Source organism: Pinus tabuliformis, chromosome 8 (genome assembly GCF_031772625.1).
Source record: "Pinus tabuliformis cultivar Carrire ecotype Pingquan chromosome 8, CPIR1, whole genome shotgun sequence".
NCBI lineage: Eukaryota > Viridiplantae > Streptophyta > Pinopsida > Pinales > Pinaceae > Pinus > Pinus tabuliformis.
The window spans coordinates 1,734,809,876-1,734,833,030 of NC_142294.1; positions in this window are offsets into that span (position 1 = coordinate 1,734,809,876).

Below are 23,155 nucleotides of genomic sequence, written 5' to 3' on the forward strand. Positions count from 1 at the left end.
GTGACTTTTTTATTCGATCAAAGGATTCTATAGCTTCTATTGTCCATTTGACTCCATTTTCCTTCCTCAACATGTTGGTTATGGTCTTCAAAATTTCTGCAAAATTGGGAATGGATCTTCTTAATAAATTTACCTTCCCAAGGAGGGATTGCACTTCTTTCTTGCTTCTAGGAAACACAAGCTTCTAAATTGATGCAACTTTATTGGGGTATATTTTGATGTCATATTTTGATACAATATGTCCCAATATTTTTCCTTCTTGCATGGCGAAATTAGATTTTTTTGGATTTAGGGAAATATCGAACTTTGGACACTTTAAGAAAACTTGTCTAAGATGCTTTAAATGATCAATATAAGATCTAGAATAGACTATAATATCATCCAAGTATATCACTACAAACTTGTCTTTTTCTTCTGCAAACTCTATGTCCATGGCCCTTTGAAATGTAGCTCCAGCATTCATCAACCCAAAATGCATCTTGGATTACATGAATGTACCCCAGGGTGGAATGAAGGTTGTCTTCTCTTAATCTTCTAGATGAACCAAAAACTTATTTTACCCAGAAAAACATCCAACATGGAAATTATTTCAGCTCCTACAACCTTTTGCAGTATGTGATCCATCTTGGGTGGAGGGTAATTATCTTTCAAATAAACTCTATTCAAGTTCCTAAAGTCCACACACAACCTAATTTCCCCATTTTTCTTCCTCACTGGAACTAGATTGGCTACCCACTTAGAAAATATCAAGGCAATGATGATTTTGGCAGCAAGTAACTTTTTCACGTCTATTTCTATTAAAGGAAACAACAATGGATTTATCCTTCTAAGCTTCTATGTTAAAGGACTTTCATTTTCTTTGATTGGAATGGTATGTTGGATAACGCTTTTATTGTACACTCTCAAGTCCTCATACTAGTTTGCAAAAACTTTTGCAAACTCTTTCAATAACTCAACATATTTATCTTTGTCCTTTGCAGTCAATGATTTGGATAGATTGACCAATTATGTCTCTTCTTTAGTCCCTACATTGCAATCTTCCAACTCATTGTCATTAGGAGTGATCTTTGGTTTCACTGCAACATAAATTGTTCTTGCACTGCGTTATATCCTGGTTTCCTATGAAATTCAACAAATCTTCTGAATCAGGGCCCAAATCTGGTTTCCCTTGGTTATCTTCATCAAAAGGTTTACGTGTCGGCCAAGAAGCTAGAAAACCTTGCCTCCACAACCTCTAACAAAGATAGTGAACCTTTTCCACCAATACCGGTGGACTCTCCCTCAAGATGACATGATCAGGCAATTCAGATTTTATGTTACGCCCTTTTATTATGACATTGTTATAGCTACGGTTACCAATTTTCGACATAGTATTTCTATTAGTTTTCTTTATAGTCTAAAGACATACTCATAGATTTTGTAATTTAAAATGTTAAGATTTTGAACCTATGCTATTGGTTTTGTTTCTATTGATAGGAGGAAAATTCCTCGCTAAAATGATTTAGTATTCCCCCGATCACGATCCCAATTAGACCCCTCTTCATTTGGTTTGGATGTATACACTCCGGAATAAAGGACCGTTTTCCTATTCTATTATAAAACTAAATAAATGCTAAAATTAAAACTAAATTAAGGAAAATATATGACATAAGTTAATATTTACAATTAACTATAAATAATATAAAAATTGTTGTGTGTGTGTGATAGTTGCCTAATCAATTTAACAGCAAAAGGGGGGGGGGGTTTGGGTAATCATTCAACATAATATTAAGAAAAATACTATGGATGTTTGACCTTGAGTGAAATATGGGTCCATCCAACCACACACACAAAAAATTGGGCTCTTTTTCAAAAGCTTATGAATAGTTGTGTTTATATATTTTTTAAAGATTTTATCCTACATGCAATCAATTGTGTTAGGTCCCTATAACACTAGTGCATCCCCTTATTATTATTGTCATTGTATTCCCTTGTTGTTATTGTTGTGCCCATGTTGTCCCCATATTGTTATTGTGCCCCATAGAAGCCTATTATTGTTATTGTCGTGCCCTTAGATTATTATTGTTATGTCGGCTCTAATTATATTGTGACCCCTTAGACTCCTATATATAAAAAAGAGGCCTTGTCATTTGTATCATCCAAGAATTGTTCATTTGTGTAATGTAAAGGAGGTTGCCCCTTCAAAGAGGCTGATTTTGAAGTCGTTAATCTATCTTTTCTTCTATTTGAGTTGGTTGCATAACAATTGGTATCAGAGCTTTGGATTATAGGGTTTTGCTACTTCAAACAAGTCATCGTGGAAGTTTCGCTATAACTTTGTTTCTACGATATTTCAGAAGATTAAATCAAAACCCTTTTGAGTAGGAATCCTGATGAACCTCAAGTATGAATTTCAAATCTTGTCTCGCTACATTTTTGGAGATATGGTCCAAGGAAGTTAGAGTTTTTGCAGCTCCCTAATTATATCTCAAACAAGTGACCTGGGGAAAATCGTCATAAATTTCTCTTCGATAATTAGATTGAAATTTCGTAAAAAGGTACAAAAAGAGGATGGAATGTAATTTTCTTTGTATTGTTTTCAAGTCCGAAAGTCAAAAAAGTGGCATGTGGAACTTCGTACAAGTTCGCTCTACTAAACTAGTCTATAATCAGGTCATCATGGGATATTTGGAATAACTCTTTCTTGGAGAATCCAGTCTTGATTATACTTGTGGGGTTGGAACAAGGACTCAGAGGGCTACCACAAGACAAAATTTCAGACCTTGGAGATCCACAATTACAAATATACAACATATTCAATATCAAGCTCCTACAAAGAAAAAAAGGTGTGTAGTCTTTTTAAAATTTTGCATAAGTTTTGTTTGAAAAATTAGTTTGAAGGAATTCAAAGGACATAGTGAAGAATAATTATCATTAATTGATGCCCCAAAGAAATAAAATGGAAACAACTTGTAAGGAACCCGAAAGCTCTACCATGACTCATGAAGAAGAGGAAGAAATGCAACATGATATATCAAAATTACGGGACCAAGTGCAAGAAATTTCACTTTCACAAAAAGTAACAGAAGCTAAGATGGATAGTTTAAAGAAAGGCATGGAAGCTAAGATGAATGGAGTGGAAGCTAAGATGAATGGTGTGGAAGCTAAGATGGATGAAATGGAAGCTAAGATGTATGGCGTGGAAGCTAAGATGGATGGTATAGAAGCAAAACTTAAAGGCAACATGGAAGATTTGAAAATAGATTTGACAAATTTGCTACAAGAAATGCTTAATAATGGTGAAAGAGTAGTAAAAGAAACGCATGATGAGAACAAAAGAAATGATAATCATGATTTCATAGACTCTAACGTTGGATTGAAGACCCACCATGTTCCAAAACTCGATATAAGGAAGTTTGATGGCAAGGATCCTGTAACATGGATACTACATATGGAGCAATATTTCGATCTCCATAATGTGCAAAACACACAAAAGGTACACATTGCAAATTTATATTTGGAACCTAATTAGTTTGTATGGTATCGACGGCTTTGCTCTCGTAAACAAATTGTCAATTGGGCAATTTTTATGGAAGAAATGATAGCACATTATGAGGATACGAAAAGCAACACTTTTTTTAGACAATTAATAAATCTCAAACAAAAGGGTTCAACGGTGAAGCACGTTGAGGACTTCCAAAAAATTGAATATAAGGGTAAAAGATATTCCAGGGGAGCATAGGATTGTTGTTTTCATAGGGACATTAAAGGATAACATCCAACATGAGATTCGCCTTTGGGAACCTGATTCAATGGAGAAGGCATACAGGTTGGCAAGAAAAATTTTAAGCAAAATTATGGCAACAAGGAAACATACCACTCACAAATATAAAGATGGAAGTGTTATTTCCCCTAGCCTTCCACAACCTACAAGGTTTAAACCACAACAATTGGAATAAAAAAAATAAAAAAAGGGCTTTGTTACAGTTGTGATAGAAAATACACTAAAGGTCATAAGTGTGATGAGAAAAAATTATTTTACATAGATTGCGAAGAGGAGGAAGAAAAGGAACAAGAAATGTTGAAAGAAGAGGATATACACTAGGAACAAACCCTAGAGAAAGAAGAAATTAATCCGACCATATCTAGTAATGCATTGGTCGGAATTACCACTCCTCAAACTCTCAAGATAGAAGGACATATCAAGAAGAAAAAGGTAATATTGTTGATTGATTCGGGCAGTAACCATAATTTTATTCATTGTAAGATAGCCAAGGAATTGAATGGCTTCTTATATCCAGCACCAGAGTTTCAAGTGATGGTTGCAAATGGAGGAACCATAAATTGCTCTGGAAATTTCCATAATATCAAGCTATCCATGGGAAAATATGTATTGAATAGTCCAATGCTTTCCATTCCAATGGGTGGTGCTGATGTTGTACTAGGAGTCCAATGGCTACAATCTCTGGGTACTATAGCTTTTAATTTTCAAGAACTTTTCTTAATTTTTTTTTCGGAAGGAAAGGAAGTTTAATTAAGGGGTATCGCAGGGAAACCGGGAAATATAATCAACTCTAGCGGCATGAAAAAACTTCTAAAGAAAGAACAATGAGGCGTAATTGCACAACTATGTTCGCTAGAGGTTCCCGCATCGAAATCATCTATTTCTCTAGATCTCCAAAATGTCTTGGACAATCATTCCAAGGTGTTTGAGACTCCAAAAGGCCTCCCACCTATTCGTGATTATGATCATGCTATTCATTTGATTCCATGAATTGTTTCTCCAAACATCAGGCCTTACAAATATCCCTATGCCCAAAAGAGTGAAATTGAATGTATGGTTGCAGAAATGCTAGAGGTTGGTATAATTCAACCTAGTCAAAGTTATTTCTCTACTCCAATAGTATTGGTGCATAAGAAGGATGGATCATGGCGCATGTGTCCGGATTATAGGGAGCTCAACATGCTCACTATTAAAGATAAATTCCCTATTCCTATGATTGATGAATTATTGGATGAATTGCATGGATCAATTTACTTCACCAAGTTGGATCTTCATTCAGGGTTTAGGATATCATCAAATCATAATGAAGACTGAATACATTCCGAAAACAACATTTAGAACTCATGAGGTTCATTATGAATTTTTGGTCATGCCTTTTGGCCTTACTAATGCACCTTCTACATTTCAAGATTTGATGAATTCCATTTTCAAACCCTTCCTTAGAAAATTTGTGTTAGTGTTTTTTGATGATATACTAATCTACAACAAGTCTTGGAAGGATCATGTTCAACATGTTGACAGGGTGCTCAAACTATTGGAGGAGAAACAATTATATGCAAAAACCTCCAAATGTTTCTTTGGAGTACAAAAGGTGGAATATATGGGTCACATTATATCTCATGAAGGTGTTAAGGTAGACTCTAGTAAAATTAAAGCCATTAAGGAATGGAAAATCCCCACATCCATAAAGCATCTGCAAGGATTTCTTGGGTTGACATGGTATTATCGCAAGTTTGTTAAGAATTATGGGAGAGTAACAGCACCTCTAACAACATTATTGAAGAAAGCTGCATTTTCTTGGACTCCAAAAGAAACGAAGGCCTTTGAACATCTTAAAGAGGTAATGTTCCAAGCACCGGTCTTAGCTATGCGAGACTTCGCAAAAACCTTGTGAAATGTGATGCCTCGGGAAATGGAATTGGTGTTGTTTTAATTCACGAATAAGGACCTACTGCTTTCGAAAGTCGTACAATCAAAGGAAAGTATTTACACAAAGCTATTTATGAGAAATAAATGTTGGAAATACTACATGCACTTAAGAAATGGTGACCTTACCTAATGGGAAGAAAATTCAAGGTAAAAATGGATAATGATAGTCTTAAATACTTTTTAGAACAAATATTATTTTCAGAAGAACAGAAAAAATGGGTCACAAAGATGTTGGGTTATGACATTGAAATCATCTACAAAAAGGGGAAGCAAAATGTTGTTGCAAATGCACTCTTAAGAAACGATGAGGATGTGGAAGCATTGCTTTGTACCATTTCTATTATCCAACCAGATTGGATAAACAAAGCAATGGATGAATGGAAGAATGACAAAGAAGTGTGGGCACTCATTCAAAAGCTACAACAAGATCCCAGTACATCTGACACATTTAGCTGGAAAAATGATTTGTTATGGTACAAATATCGCTTGTGCCTCTGTAAGAATTCCAAACTCAAACAAAATATTCTTACAGAATTGCACACCTCTCCCTTAGGAGGGCACTCAGGATTTTTAAAAACTGGCCAGAGGGTTAAGAAGCGATTTTTTTGGATGGCCTTAAATCTGATATTCAAAAGTTTTTGGCAGAATGTTTGGTTTGCCAAAAAAATAAAGTTGAAACAATTAAGATCCCATGTCCATTACAACCTTTATCCATTCCAAGTTAACGTTGGGAGGAGGTTTCAATGCATTTTATCACAGGTGTACCCAAGTCCAAACGAAAGAGTGTCATCGTGGTGGTAGTTGATAAACTTACCAAGTATGCACACTTTTGTGCATTATCTCATCCCTTTAAAGCCAGTACTGTTGCTACTGCATTTATGGAAACAATTCAAAAGCTACATGGAAACCCAAAGATTATTGTAAGCGACAGAGATCCCATTTTCACTCGAAATTTTTTAATATAATTAATTTCTTGTCTGGATACTCAGTTAGCTCATAGCTCATCTTATCATCCTCAATCTAATGGGCAAACTAAGATAGTGAACAAATGTTTGGAAGGATATCTTCGTTGCTTTTCATCTGATAAACATACACAGTGGGTCAAATGGTTGCCTCTGGCTGAATGGTGGTATAACATTTCCTTCCATACTGCAACAAAAATGACCCCATTTATGGCACTTTATGGATATCATCCATCGTCCATCACATTATATTTAAGAAAAAATTCTAAGGTTCAAGCAGCGGAAGATCACATCGAGCATCAACAACAAGTTTTGTAACTCTTAAATGATAACCTCACTCTAGCACAAAATAGAATGAAACAACAGGCAGGTCAACATAGCAGTGAAAGAAGTTTTGATGTAGGTGAATAGTTATTTCTACGGCTACAACCATACAAACAAATGTCCCTCAAGCAAGCTAAGAAGGATAGTAAATTATCACCAAATTATTACGGTCCATACAAGGTGTTGCAAAAGATTGGTACCATCACATACAAATTTGAGCTTCCTATAGCTTCCCGAGTGCACCTAGTTTTCCATGTTTCATGCTTAAAGAAGGTTATAGGTGACAAGCTCCCAGCTCAAACAATATTGCCAAAACTTGATGAGGAAGGAAAAATTATATTGGAACCTGAAGCAGTCACAGAAACAAGAACTTGACAGCTACGAAATCGATCAATTTCAGAGTATCTCATCAAGTGGAAGAACTTACCCGCTGAAGATTCCACATGGGAGAATGAGAATTTTATACAGAAGCATCCAAAACTACTCAGGCATTGAGGACAACTCTTTTTCTGAAGGAGAGGGGCATGTTACGTCCCTATAATACTAGTGTATTCCCTTATTATTATTGTCATTTTATCCCCTTACTGTTATTGTTATGCCCATGTTGTCCCCGTACTGTTATTATGCCCCATAGAAGCCCACTATTGCTATTTTTTGTGCCCTTGCATTATTATTGTTATGTTGACTCTGATTATATTATGACCCCTTAGACTCCTATATATAGAAAGGAGGTCTTGTCATTTGTATCATCCAATAATTGTTCATTTGTGTAATGTAAAGCAAGTTTCCCCCTTGAAGAGGCTATTTTGAAGTCGTTGATCTATCTTTTCTTCTATTTTGTGAGCTGGTTGCATAACAAATTGAAATTAAATAATAGAAATAAATATATCTCGGGAACGAGAGAAACCCATACAACTATATTTTGAATAACAAAAATTAATGTCAATGAATGAAAAAAAGATAATAAATCTGAAATAATAAGTAATTTTGACAATAATATATGCTAAGTTATTTCAAAAGAAATGGTCTCTAACACATTCTAATATTCCACAAAAACTTATATGTAAATGAAAGAAGAAGAGAAATACTAGAAGTGTCTAATAAGTAATTAAATAAATCACAAGATATCAAGCTCATAACTCCAAGAACTCATCAAAATCTAGAATGCTCTTCAAAACTTGAATATCAAAGTATTTAGTTTTTCAACAATTTCTGACCCATACACCAAGTTACGTAATGGGTTGTATAAATAATAAAAGTAAATAAGATAAGATTTGTCTTTAACTAAAGATAGAAAATATTAATATTTTTGAAATAAAAATACAGTTCTTATCTAATCATATTATCTCATCCTTAAATTGGGTGAGCCATTTCAATGTTTTTCTTGAACTAGGTGAGTCCCTTCAATCTTCTTCTTGGATTTGAGAACCTGAAGCTGACTCGGCTCGCATCTTTTTAGGAGCATTCTTTTGGATGTACGAAACCCATTCCAAATACTTTTTACGAATCTGTTAAAGATAAAGTGTGTGAAGTTTTCAATGTTGAATTGACACCTGGACAATAGATTTTCAATATATTTCCTTTTGTGGTTATATTTTGTTGAAAGTTGAGAAATCAATTTCAATTATTCCAGAGGAACCTATAGAAATGTCTAGAAAACTTGTTCATTCCATAAACCAATTTCATTAATTTCTTTCTCATTTGTTGTTCTCTTATCTTCAACTCTTTCTAATTAAGTCTTAACAGAACTACTTCCCTGAGGGGTTTTGTCTGAGAATATCAAATTATTCTGCAATATCCAAACTCGAATCCTAAACAAAGTGTTAGAAATGTAGCAAGCAAAAACTCCATTTGACTTGTGCCTTAGTCAAACGGAGAAATTTGATTTTCGACATCAGGGGAATGACTTGGATGGCAATTAGCTTGAGTAACATGGCCTTGTCACCTAGTTAGATCATCAAATTTGAGTCTGTAGGCTTGGAGTAGAGTTGTGCATGCAGTGATTTCTAAAATTTAGCAATCTAGTTCAGTTATTTTCAGTTGAACTCAATTAACTGAGCTCTAGTCATTAATAGAGTCAGTTGAAGGTCAGTTGAATGCTTAAGACTGTTGTCAAATCACTAATCTCTTAGTTACTTAGTCAATCAACCAAAAATAGCCCAGACATGCATGGAATTTGAATTTCCTAGTTAGAGTGGGAGAAAAGGCACATTGTAATCATCAATTACATACTAGTTGAGTGTATAGGCTTTCCAATTAAGCAAGTGATCAATTCCCTTGGATTTGCACAAGGAAATACAGAATTCCCCTATTCTTTTGGATTTCAATTTCTCCAATATTGTGCAAAGAAATAGGAGGACGTTGGGGGCTTGAATAGGTTAAGCGTTGGCCAGAGATTGTCATTCATCAAGAGAACAATTTTACAATGCAGGGTGTGCTTTAGAGCTTGAAGTTGACATTGTAATAGTTTCTCATTCTCATCGAATTAATGAAAAGAAGTAGAGGGGTTTTTCCCATTGGGTTCCCCTATAAATCATTGTGTTCCTTGTGTTTTCATGGTTTCATGCCATTGCATGTGTTTCTATGTTGTGATTTTTTATTCCGCGTATTATAGAAGAAATTTATCTCTTGTTTTCAATTCGAATTCATCAGTAGTAGAAAATTTCTTGCCATTTATACATGGTATCAAAGCTTGAAAACACAATAGAAACCAGTTAATAGATATTCTCCTTCAGAAATTTTGAATTGCAGAGTTAGTGAAGCAGATTTTCTTTCGTGCAGGAAAATATCTTTCAACGAATTAAGATTAGATTATGCCCTAGAGGGAACTTTGAATTTCATAGCTTGGAAGGACATGATGGAAGTTGTACTCAATGATAATGGAGTGTTGGAATACACCCAAACTAACATTGAAAAACCAGTAACATTAGATGCACAACAGTTAACCCAATGGAAGAAGGATATTGCAAAAGGCAGGAGGATCATCCTAGAGGGTGTGAGAGACCACATACTCTCGAATTTATATGGCAATTAAACTGCATTTTCTATGTGGAAGACACTAACTGAATTGTTCGAAAATAATAGTGATGCCAGGAAATTGACATTGAGGGACAAGCTCAGAAACATCTGAATGCAGAAAAATGAAACCATTCCACAATACCTCTCTAGATTCACTCAAGTTCGAGATGAACTTGGAGGAGTAGGAGAAAATGTGCCATATTCTGAGCTAGTGAGCCTAGCTCTCCTAGGCCTTCCAAAATCCTAGCATAGTTACCAGGACCCTGTAAATGGAAGGGACAAATTACCAAATTAGGAGAGACTTTGGTCTGATTTGGTGCAGGAAAAAATCTGAAGGAACATTAGAGATGGAGTAACATCCAAAGTTGAGAAGGAATAAATTTTTTCCTTGGCAGACAAGGGAAAGAAGGCCCAAGGAAAGCCTAAGTCCAGCCAAAACAATGGCAAGAAGAAGGAACTCAGCAAGATAAAATGTTTTCACTACCATGAATATGGACATTATGCAACCAAGTGTCTGCACAATAAATCCAATAAGAAGACCTAAGGAGGAGTAGGAGGTGATGCTCTCACTTCCCAATTCGAATTGGACTTCACCCTGATAAAATGCATGGAAATAGTGTAATGGGGAGTGTGTGGTACCTAGATTTTGGTGCCTCGTTCCATATGACAAGATGCAAAGAATTCTTCAGTAGCCTAGAGGAGAAGGATCTCCAAATGCACATAGAACTTGGAGATGATGGGAGGTATAGTACCAAAGGAATTGGTATTGTCACCTTTAAGAGGGATTCAGGCTCCCATCTTCATCTGAAAGATGTTATGTATGTACCTGGGCTGAAGAAGAATTTTATTTATGTATTTTTATTGGAGGAAAAATTTTATGATATTGTGTTCAACAAGGGAAAATATTTTCTAAAGCATATAGCTACAAGGCAAGTGAAACAGATTGGAGTTAGAGTGAAAATCCTCTACAAACTTGAGGTGGATGCTTGCACTACATTAATTAGAAAGGCAGAAAATGTGTAGAGTCAAGATGTTGGAGAACTCTATCACAAGCACATGGGACACTTACACCATGGGGCCTTAAAAATCATGCAACAAATTACCACCGGTCTCTCGAAATGCACCCTTGACCAACATGATGTCTACAATGGATGCACACTAGGGAAATATGTCAAATCCACCTTCCAGGGGTGAGATAACAATGCTGGATAAATCTTGGAATGAGTCTAATCTAATGTATGTGGACCATTTTATATAGCCTATACATCAAAATGCAGGTACTATGTGATTTTTGTTGATGATTTTTCTCAAAAATGTTGGATCTTCTTCATGAGGAAAAAAGATGATTTTTTCCAAATTTGTTAAATTCAAAGCATTGGTTGAGAAGGAGATTGGTCAGAAATTAAAATCCCTTAGAAGTGATAATGGAGGAAAATTTGCATCAAACACCTTCAAGAAATTTTGTGCCAAAGAGGATATGAGAACCAATAGCACCTCATAACCCACAGCAAAATGGGGTGGCCTAAAGGAAAAACAGAAGCATAGTGGGAGTAACAAGAGCCATGTTGCATGATCAAGATTTGTCATTACATCTATGGGCAGAAGCATGCAACACCGTAGTTAATTTCCAAAATAGGGGCACTCACATAATACTTGGCATGATCACACCCAAAGAAGCTTTCTCTTGGAGAAAGACAGAGGTATCCCATTTTTTATTTTTTGGAGCTACTGTGTATTTTCGTGTCTCCAAGGATAGCAAGAAGAAAATGGATCCTACAACTAAGATGGGAGTTTTTGTAGGATACACAGAGACACCACATAATTACCAGGTGTATTTTCCCTCACTCAGGGTGACAGTGGTGAGGAGAGATGTCAGATTTGATGAGGATAAGGCTATGAGATGATCTCTAGAGCAAGAGCTAAGTATCCCACCAGAGGAGGAGCTTCTAGCTCCAAAGCAAGAGCCTCAGACAAAGCTTCAGGATGTTGTGGAGGAGTAGACAGGAGGTCGAGTGGAGGCACCCACTTAACCATAATCTTCTAGAGAGGGGAGGAAGAGAACCAAAGAGGCTAATAGGTTGGTGCAAGATGCTAGGGAGCATGTGGGAGCTCCTACATCCTTGCATATGCAGAGGAGGTTACTATACAGGTATACCAATTAGATGGCACTCATGAGAGAACTCATTTATTATGAGCCTTCCTCATTTGAGGAAGCAAATTCTCAACTAGTGTGGGTTAATGCCATGGTGGAGGAGTATGAATCCATCATGAACAATAATGTATGGGAGGTGGTGCCAATACCAGAGAGAAAGTCAGTGGTTGGTTCCAGATGGATTTACAAAGTGAAGAATGCAGTTAATGAGAGCATTGAAAATTACAAGGCCATATTTGTGGCCAAAGGCTTCTCACAGGTAGAGGGAGTTGACTATGAGTAAACATTTTCCCTTGTGGAAAGATATTCCTTAATTAGGACCATCATAGCATTAGCTACGTAGATGAAGTGGAAGATCCACCAAATGGATGTGAAGAATTCCTTCCTCAATGGAGTGGTTGAGGAAGATATTTACATAGAGTATATTGAGGTATTTGAGACATATGGGATGGAGACACATGTGTGTAGACTCAAAGGAGCCCTTTATAATCTCAAACAGGCATCTCAAGCATGGTACACCCAAATTGACACATATATCATCGGATTGGGATTCACCAAAAGTGAAGCCAATGCCAATCTCTACCACATTATGGTAGATGTCAAGTTGTTGATATTGGTATTGTATGTTGATGACTTGATACTTATAGGGGACGAGCAATTGATCCACTCTTGCAAGGAGGACCTTGAAAGAGAATTTGAGATGAAGGACATGAGCTTAATGCATTACTTCCTTGGGCTGGAGGTCTAGCGGGAAGATGGAGAGTTGTTTGTGAGTCAGGAGAAGTACTCCTCTAAAATACTTTAGAGATATCATATGCAGGACTACAAGCCTATGGACACTCCTCTAGCTACAAACTGGAGGAAGGAGGATGCTTATTCAAGAGAGGCAGTATATGCTACCATCTACAGGTAGCTTGTGGGGTCCTTGATGTATCTGGTGAACACAAGGCCCAACATATGCTTTGCATTTAATCAACTGAGTCAATTTATGGTGAAGCCTACCAAGCTTCACTAGAAAGTAGAAAAGCATGTGCTTAGATACCTCAAAGGCACAAAAGATTATTGGTTATGGTACAAGAGGACAGATGGCATGAAGCTCCAAGGCTTCATTGATTCAGATTGGATGGGGAGTCCATCAGACAGGAAGACTACTTCAGGATTTATCTTCAGTGTCGGGTTTGCATCTATTTCTTGGTATAGCAGGAAATAGAGGTCTGTTGCACTCAACTCAGTAGACGTCGAGTACATGGTTGCAAGTCAAGCAGCATGCAAGGCCATATGGATGAGGAAAATTCTTGTTGGTAATTTCAGTTAAGAGATGGATCTGACAGTGACTTATTGTGATAATCAAAGTTGTATCAAACTCTCTGAGAATCCAATATTTCATGGTAGGTCCAAGCACATTGATATAAAGTACCATCACTTGAGAGATTGTGTGCAGAGGAGAATCATGATGTTGCAGTACATTCCCACTAAGGAGCACTATGTAGATATTTTGACAAAGGCATTGTCAAGAGGAAAATTTGAGTTCCACAGGTGCAAGATAGGGGTGGTGAAAAACCCTTTTCTTGCTAAGAGGGAGTGTTAGAAATGTAGCAAGAAAAGCCTCCATTTGACTTGTGCCTTAGTCAAATGGATAAATTCAATTTTCCACATCAATAGGATGACTTGGATTATAGTTAGCTTGAGTGGCATGGCCTTGTCACCTAGTTAGATCAGCAAATTCGAGTTTGTAGGCTTGGAGTAGAGTTGTGCATGCAGTGATTGCTAAAATGTAGTGATCTAGTTCAATTATTTTTAGTTTAACTTAGTTGAGCTCTAGTCATTAATAGAGTCAGTTGAAGGTCAATTGAGTAGTTAAGATTGTTTTCAACTCACTGATCTCTCTGTTAACTAGTCAATCAGCCATAAATAGCCCAAACATGCATGGAATTCGAATTGCCTAGTTGGAGTGGAGGAAAAATCACATTGTAATCATCAATTGTATACTAGTTGAGTGTACAGACTTAGAAATTAAGTAGATGATCAATTTCCTTGGATTTTCACAAGGAAATAGGGAATTCCCCTATATTAGGAGCTCGATTTCTCCAAGATTGTGCAAGGAAATAGGAGGAAGTTGGGGGCTTGAATAAGCTAAGTATTGGACAGAGATAGTCATTTGATAGGAGAACAATTTTACAGTGCAAGGTGTGCTTTAGAGCATGAAGTTGACATTGTAATAGTTTCTCATTCTCATTTGATTAATGAAAAGCAGCGGAGAGCTTTTCCTAGTTGGGTTCCCGTATAAATCATTTTGTTTCTTGTGTTTTGATGATTGCATGTCATTGCATTTGTTTTTATATTGTGATTTTCTATATCGGTGATTGTAGAAGAAATTTGTATCTCTTTTTTTCAGTTTGAATTCATCAGTAGTAGCTAATTTCTTGCCATTTCTACACAAAGTCACAAAGTTATACTACATCTTCAATCCCTTCTCTGATTTCTTTAGCAATTGAATCTCTTTGATTTAATGAAGCAATCATTAGATTTCTATCTTTCTTAGAGAATTTCACAATATTCTCAGGACTGAATTGCTTTACCCAATCAACAATATAACCAAATTTATTATCTATCATTTTTTCCTCCTCCATTTTTGCTTAAACTCTATCAATAACAGCTAATAACTTTATGAAAAATTTGTAGGTTTTATCCATCTCCTTGTAAAATTTCAGTTGAACTTTCTTTAACCTTTTATTTACATGTGGCGTGTTCTTTAAGGAAATTAATACTTGCAACAATTTATTGGTTTTGCTTTAACTATTGATGCAAGGATTCATATTTCTTTCTGAAACTGAAATTCAATTTTCTTGAGCTTTCTTCAAATCCTCAGTCTCCTTAGTATGTTTATTAATCAAATCATCGAATTTAGTTTGTTGGGACCGTTCCAGATTTGAATTATCAAGATTATGCTTTTGCTCTATCTGTTGAATAGTTAAAACAAATCCTTCTCTAAGCACAAGCGAATGTTTCTTCCATTCTTCTTCATTGAAAATTTTGTTTCTTTCAAGTTTAGCTTCAAACTCTTAAATTTTATCCAAACATTTAAAATGCGTATCAGAAATATTATCAACAGAATGTTGAGTATATTCCATAAAGGCTCCAATGACTCTAGTTGATTCTTTAGCTTTTTCATGATGATCACTTGAAGCGTTCTAGCTCAGTTTTGAAAAAAATTGAGTAGAATTATCATGTTTCTTTTTTTGCTCCTTTTTACCACTAATTTGGTTTGGGAGTTGAAATAATACTCACTTGAGGAAGGAATTGTTTCAGTAACTTGTTCAACGTCATATAATGGTCTGAAAATAGAAGAAACATCTGGAATGCTTGTTGAAATAGGAGATAATGAAATGCTTGGATACCAATCTTTTGAAATCTGCATTGATGATCTAGGAGTCTGTGAAATAGTTTGAACTGTCTCTTTGTGAATTTTTTGAGTTTCTAGAGAAATTTATATAACATTTTAATGAGCTTCTTTATCGATGTTTTGGACAATAGTTTGTATAGTTTTTTGGGATTCAGTTGATTTCTGAACAATTTCTTCTTTTGAAATATCAATGCCTCTAGAAATATCTGGTTAATCTAGTTGGTCAGGTGACTCAACATCAATTACCATATTTTATGTCATAGAAATATGTTTCTCTTGAGCTGATTCTTTCTTTGTTCCTTGAGGTTTTTCTGATTGCTTTTGTGCATTGTTTTCCTTTTCTTTTTCAACTACACTAGATGATAATAATGAAGAAAAATCAAATGAAACTGGAGATTTTAGTAATTGAAACCTTTGCTCTATCATAAATGGAGAAGAAGTTTCTGCAGGAATATCAATAAATCAAAAAGTCAAATTTTCAGATAATTTTAATTTTTCAAGAGCAGTTGAAGTATAGAGACTCCTTTATTTAAGATAAAAATCATAAGTATCCTCTCTGAACTTTTGAACTTTCTCCTTCTCTTTAGCATCCATGAATTTATCTCTTTCAACTACTTGGTCAAAGTTATCAGCATGAATAAAAACATAATCATACAAAGGTTGTTGATGTTGAAAAACTTTTGATAAGGTTACTAATTTATAATGGTTAATGATAACATTTTTAGGGTCATATCTAAAATAGGGCAAAGAATGAAGCCAAATTTTTTACAACTATTCTACTTCAACTACAGCATGTCCTCTATCTTTAAGTACCATCTGACCAACTTTAATAGGAAAGTTGGGCCATACTTTTCATTTTATGCAGCATTTTAGCTTGACCATGGAGAGATGTCAAATTGGCTATTTCTTTGATAGTTAATATATCATAAATATATCTTGGAAAAACATGAGGTCCTACCTCACTTCCAAAAATCATAATAAAAGAAAAAAATTCTTCAACAAACCAATCATTGATTTCAGACATGGCCTCCTAGAGATATTTACTAATTCTAGGGGGAGTTTCTCCAAATAAAACCTCATGCAAAGGAATCATGACATTGTTGCAGATATCATAGAAGTGTTGTTTAAAATGACTTTCCCATAAGATAGTAGTATAATTTTGTATAGTTTGTTGATGATTGAAATAATAACTTAATTCCATTAAAGGAAATGGAACTGAGGCCATGACAATGTCCATGAGATAAGAAGACATATAAAAACCCTATTCAAATCTAGGAGGAGAAGCTATGGATATTTTAATGGCCTCTGATAAATTTTGAGACAGAATATATGCCCAATTGAGTCTCTTTGTGAGGGGGGTGTTCCAAGTTTCCCCAACGGTATCCCAATACCCCATGATATCTAGAGAAAATCCCACAGCTTTGTTTTCACCTAAATTATGAAAATTCAGAAATTTAACTTGAAATGTGCAGTCAAACTAGAAAATTTGGGTTTCGCTTCAAGAATACCATGATAGAGTCATCTCTTGTGCATTCCTACTCTTTCCAAACCTCATTCACCTTACAAGGGCTTCAACTCATCAAGGCATGACCAACAAGTTGAAACCAAGCTCTCAAAGCTTCACACGCAACCCAAAATTGTCTTGTTGTATGCACTATTTCTTCGTAGCGCACTGCGAAATATTTTAGTAGCTCTTTCATAAAATCTCTTTCTGATTTCTAGGAAGCCAAAACGACTTGGCCTTGATTCCAATCAACTCTACATGGCCTTGAGTCACTCCTTAACACCACACACGACCTCACACCCCCTTCTTCATGGGGATTTACCTCTCTAACTCATAATTACCAAGTAGGAACAAATCTGCAGGGTTTTGGACAACACATTACCAAAATAGGGTAGTTGGGTTCCCTAGAACAATGCTCCATTTGTTGTGAGTTCTACATTATCCCTACTCCATCATGCAGGAACAATCACACGTAGGGAAAAATCCCCATGGTCTTGGAACATGACGTAAAGGGTGTGACTACACTCTAACAGGGATACTCTGTTTTTCCCTCACAACACTCACGCACACACCGTTTCACAGCAGCCACTCCATCATGGACTTCACATCACAAGGTACACATGCTCTTTCATCTCCAAAACACATAGAAGCTTCCCTTCCCAAGCTTTACACTGACACAACAATAGTCACGGGATAAAGGTACACCACACCACGATGGAGGCTTCAACACACAAGTTCTTAACACACCTATATGGAATAAGAACACACACTCAAAGGTAAGCAATACACAAAAATCAAACCCAAATGGAACACAATCCATAAGTAGACATCGATGGCAACCATGCTTCCTCTACAATACCTCTTCCCCATACACACAGGTACATATATACGTGTATATATATATATATATTCAACCCAAAATACATTTAAAACAACACATCTTGATTTTATATAAAAGCACACAACCATGACATTTTTCGAGACATCCAGATTCAACACCAAGGCATACAATTATGACATATTCTAAGCCTTAATTGTAAATTGTCTCAACACATTTCGATTCTTAACAAGTGTAGATAAACAACTTCATCAATGATGGACAAACAAAGGAGAATACATACACAAAGGCACATAAACACAATTTCTCACTAATCAAATTTTGCATACATTAAATTGGCCAGATTTTATAATGTGGACATGTGCATCCTAGGCCTCTCATCCTCTGCCTCTCCTCCTAGTGTTGGAGATTCTCCTATCTACTGCTGCACTTCTGCCTCTTCTGTACACACCCTACTCTTCTCAACCACTCATTTATTTATAAGGAAAGCTAACATGGGTAACCAAGAGTCACAAGTGATGGTTCATTTCCCTCTCTCACAAACATGGGAAACTGAAGCTACATTCACATTAGGATAATATTTTGTCCAACCTATTATAATAAAAACACTCTCTTCCTAATGTATATATCTACAAAACATTTAAATTTCTCTTAGCATCATCATGTGACCATCCCATCACATTGGCAAGCCTCGGTCCAGTCTTCCTCGAAATTTGTGTTCCATCTATGCACTTGCATTAGACTCCCAAGGTATAAAATACATGACCTCCTTGTCATATGCATTTGGTCTTAGTGTGACAACTTCTACTCATGATTTGCAACATGCCTCTGCAGTAACAAGTCTCCAACTTGCTACATGATACCTCACCAAACTTTTTCTTGAGTTCAGGATTTTGGCATCTTCTAAGTTCTCTTCTCCAAAATCCTATGAGCACTCCTTGCTCTAGGATGTTACAAATCTCCTCACCTTCCTCTACTATCCCCTACACAATGAAACAAATCTCTTACCATATACTTAACTCAACTTATACCTATTGGCCTTATGTTACAAGTGTTGTCCTTGATGGCAACTCACTCAGAGGTTTGATACAGGTGATGGCAACTTAATCAGAGGACAAATCTTAGTACAGCAGGTCAAGAGAGATATACGCAGGTTCATCGTGACCAAGCCGCGTATACACGCGAGTTAGATGTTACAAGGCGCGTATGCGTATACACGCACTTTCACGCAAGGAAAAGCGCGTACATGTTGGAGAACCTACTTTTGGTCCATGGTATTTAGTCCTTGGTAATTGAACCTATGGTTTTGGGCTATGGTATCTCGTCAGAAGTGTTGATCCTAAGTATTGGGTCCATGGTATTGTTTCTACATAGTTTTGGATGATGGTATTGAGAGAAGCCTAAACCTATATAAGGAGAAGATCATTAGGCAAAGGGTGTGCAAGGAATGTATGTCTGACGAAGTGTGAAGATCTAGTATGTTGGTTATGGGTTTGTGATGCTTGGCTCAGGATGGAAATGACAGCGAAGGTATAAGTAATTATATTTAGATCTGTACGCGGGTTGTCTCTAGTGAAAGCGTGTATACACGCGGTTTTGATATAGTCAAGTAGTGTATGCATTATGAGATTTGGTGTTTCAAGTTGTTGTTGGTTCTAGTGGTTGTTGCAGAGTTCTGGGCTCTGGTCTGCGTTCTGGTAACTGTGTTTTTGATGACAGGGTTTCAGTGATTCAGTATTGGGTGATTTAGAGATTTATGATGCAAGTATAAGTTGATGATTGTATTGCAGCAATGATTGTTTTGTACTTATGGATCCAGTATGAAAATGTATGAAACGTGGTCCCTGGAAGAAAAGAAGGTTGTAACCTTCTGTAGGTCAGCACCTACGTACTAGTATATCAGCTAGTACAAGAGCTAAGGGGGTTGTAGCTCCCTTCCAGAAGAAGCTGGAGAACGAGAGAGGGTTGTAGCCCTCTGCAGGTTCAGCCTACGTGTTGGTAAAGGATTGCACTAGTACATTGTAAAAGAAGTTTCTTATAAAAGGAAGATAGAAACAAATTGCAGCAGTTGCTTTTAACACAGCCGCGTATATACGCAGATATCTTTAACTGAAGTAGCGTATATGAATCCGAATATGAAAATGGAAAAGTGTTTGATTTGCTGATACTGATTCGCCCCCACCCCCTCTCAGTATTATATCCAACAATTGGTATCAGAGCAGGTCCTTTAGAAGAAGCTTGATCGCTTGAGGGAAAGATCCATTAGAATGGCTAATCTAGAAAGACAGGAACCCATCAGGCCACCAATCTTTGATGGGAACAACTTTACCCACTAGAAGATAAGAACCACGGCATATCTACAATCGCTTGGAGCAGAAGTTTGGGGAATCATGTAAGGAGGATACAAATACCCATCAGCAATTCCTATAGATACAGCAGAGAGAAAGCAATATGAGCTCAATGCCATAGTTGTTACTGTCTTATTGGGAAGTTTGTCACAATCAGAATTTATGAAGGTCATGCATTTCAAATCAGCTAAGGAAATATGGGACAAAATCATCCTAAGCTACGAAGGAGATGAATAGGTAAAAAGAGCAAAGCTTCAAACTCTCAGAATCCAGTATGAAAATCTTAAGATGCATAGTAATGAAAGCATAGCTAATTACTTCCTGCGTATAGATGATATTGTAAATTGTATGAGGAATTTGGGTGAAGAATTTAAGGAATTTGTCTTAGTTGAAAAGGTTTTGAGATCCCTATCTACTAAATTTGATTCCGAAGTGTCTGCCATAGAAGAAAAGGAGGATCTGCAGAAAATCACCATGTCGCAGCTTCACGGAATCTTAACTGCTTTTGAGATGAGAAAAGAGGGACCATCAAAAGCCGCATTCGAAGCATTAGGATACATGTCAGAAGAAGAAGATGAGGTAAATTTTGTCAAGAATCTTGAACGGGGAACTGGACGGTTCAAAGGTAAGCTACCTTTCAAATGCATTTCATGTGGTAGAGTTGGTCACTACGCTGCTAAATGCCCTCATAACAAAGGAAAGATGTCTAAAGAAGGTAATAGAAGCTATTATACCCATGTTAAAAGTAATGACTCATTCAATGGTAGTAAAGACATTATAAGTCTCATGGCATATGAAAAGAAGGATGCAGAAACTAAAGAAGTTACCGGATTAAGCGAACAATTGGAGTCAGTAACCAGAACAAGGGAGCAATTACAGGATATAGTAAAAGATCAGAGCATAACAATTCAGAGACTTGAATCGAAGATCCTCTCTCTAAAAGAAGATCTTGAAAAATCAAAGAAGCTGAATAAAGAAGCTCTTGAAGAACAAGAACATGAAGTGATCAAATTAAAGCAGCAAGTGGAAGAAGGAAGAAAAGTTGAAGAAGACATAAGGAAACAATATCTGGAAAAGGAAGAACAACATCAGGTTGAGGTAAATTAGAAGAAAAGGATAAATTGTTACGATTTCAAGATAGTACTAAGATTTTTGATGACATTCTTGGTAGTCAAAGATCCCCTACTATCAAAACTGGTCTTGGCTTTTATGAATCTGTTGAAGGTGACTCTAGCTCACAAGGTGAGGCAAGGAACTCTAATGAGAAATCTGAAATGCTCAACAAGGAACAGCCAAGGAAAGAAATTCCTCAAAGAAAATCCTTTACTCCTAACTATGGAAGTGATAGACGATTATTTCCTCCACTGAATAATGTTGAATGTTATGTATGTCATAATCTTGGACATGTTGCAGCCAGATGTAGAAGTAGAATGGTTCAAGACCATCACAAAAGATCATCACATTCCAGGTATTTCAAAGGATATTGTTTTTCCTGCAATGCGTTTGGACACAAAGCAATTGATTGCAATAGAAGGAACATGAAACATGTAAGATGTTATACATGCAACAAGTTTGGACATAAAGCAAGGGAATGCAGGAGCAAATTTCAAAATTCAAAACAAGAGGACCATACATCATCACAGTTCCAGGAATTGAAGAAGACAGAATTAGAGATAGAAAGGTGTGACATAACTCAGTTAGCTGACATAACAGACACAGGGGAAACTGAAAGTGAAGAACTTCAGTATTCCATCTTGCATACGCTGATATAATGAAGATAAGTCGCGTATATACGTGAGTTAGAGGCTGCAGAGTCGCGTATATGGAGTTCAGAAGAAAAAGGCAGCAGAACAAGCTCAGGAAATGGTTCGGTCATGATATGTAATGGATTGTTGGTTTTTGAACTTACATCTGCTCAAGGGGAGCATGGATGGATTGATACAACTTGGCATATACAAAAGGGGAGCCCAATCAGAGATTTTAACAGGTACTCAGGGGGAGTATGGACAGCAGAGAGAGAGAATTTCTTGGTCTGCCCTTTGCCCTTGATGTCAAAGGGGGAGAGTGACTTGGTCTGGTGCTTGCCATCAAGTCCAAAGGGGGAGATTGTTGGCATTATGTTACAAGTGTTGTCCTTGATGGCAACTCACTCAGAGGTTTGATACAGGTGATGGCAACTTAATCAGAGGACAGATCTTAGTACAGCAGGTCAAGAGAGATATACGCAGGTTCATCGTGACCAAGCCGCGTATACACACGGGTTAGACGTTACAAAGGCGCGTATATGTATACTCGCACTTTCACGCAAGGAAAAGCACGTACATGTTGGAGAACCTACTTTTGGTCCATGGTATTTAGTCCTTGGTAATTGAACCTATGGTTTTGGGCCATGGTATCTCGTCAGAAGTGTTGATCCCAAGTATTGGGTCCATGGTATTGTTTCTACATGGTTTTGGACCATGGTATTGAGAGAAGCCTAAACCTATATAAGGAGAAGATCATTAGGCAAAGGGTGTGCAAGGAATGCATGTCTGACGAAGTGTGAAGATCTAGTATGCTGGTTATGGGTTTGTGATGCTTGGCTCAGGTTGGAAATGACAACGAAGGTATAAGTAATTATCTTTAGATCTGTACGTGGGTTGTCTCTGGTGAAAGCGCGTATACACGCGGTTTTGATATAGTCAAGTAGCGTATGCATTATGAGATTTGGTGTTTCAGGTTGCTGTTGGTTCTAGTGGTTGTTGCAGAGTTCTGGGCTCTGGTCTGCGTTCTGGTAACTATGTTTTTGATGACAGGGTTTCAGTGATTCAGTATTGGGTGATTTAGAGATTTATGATGCAAGTATAAGTTGATGATTGTATTGCAGCAGTGATTGTTTTGTACTTATGGATCCAGTCTGAAAATGTATGAAACG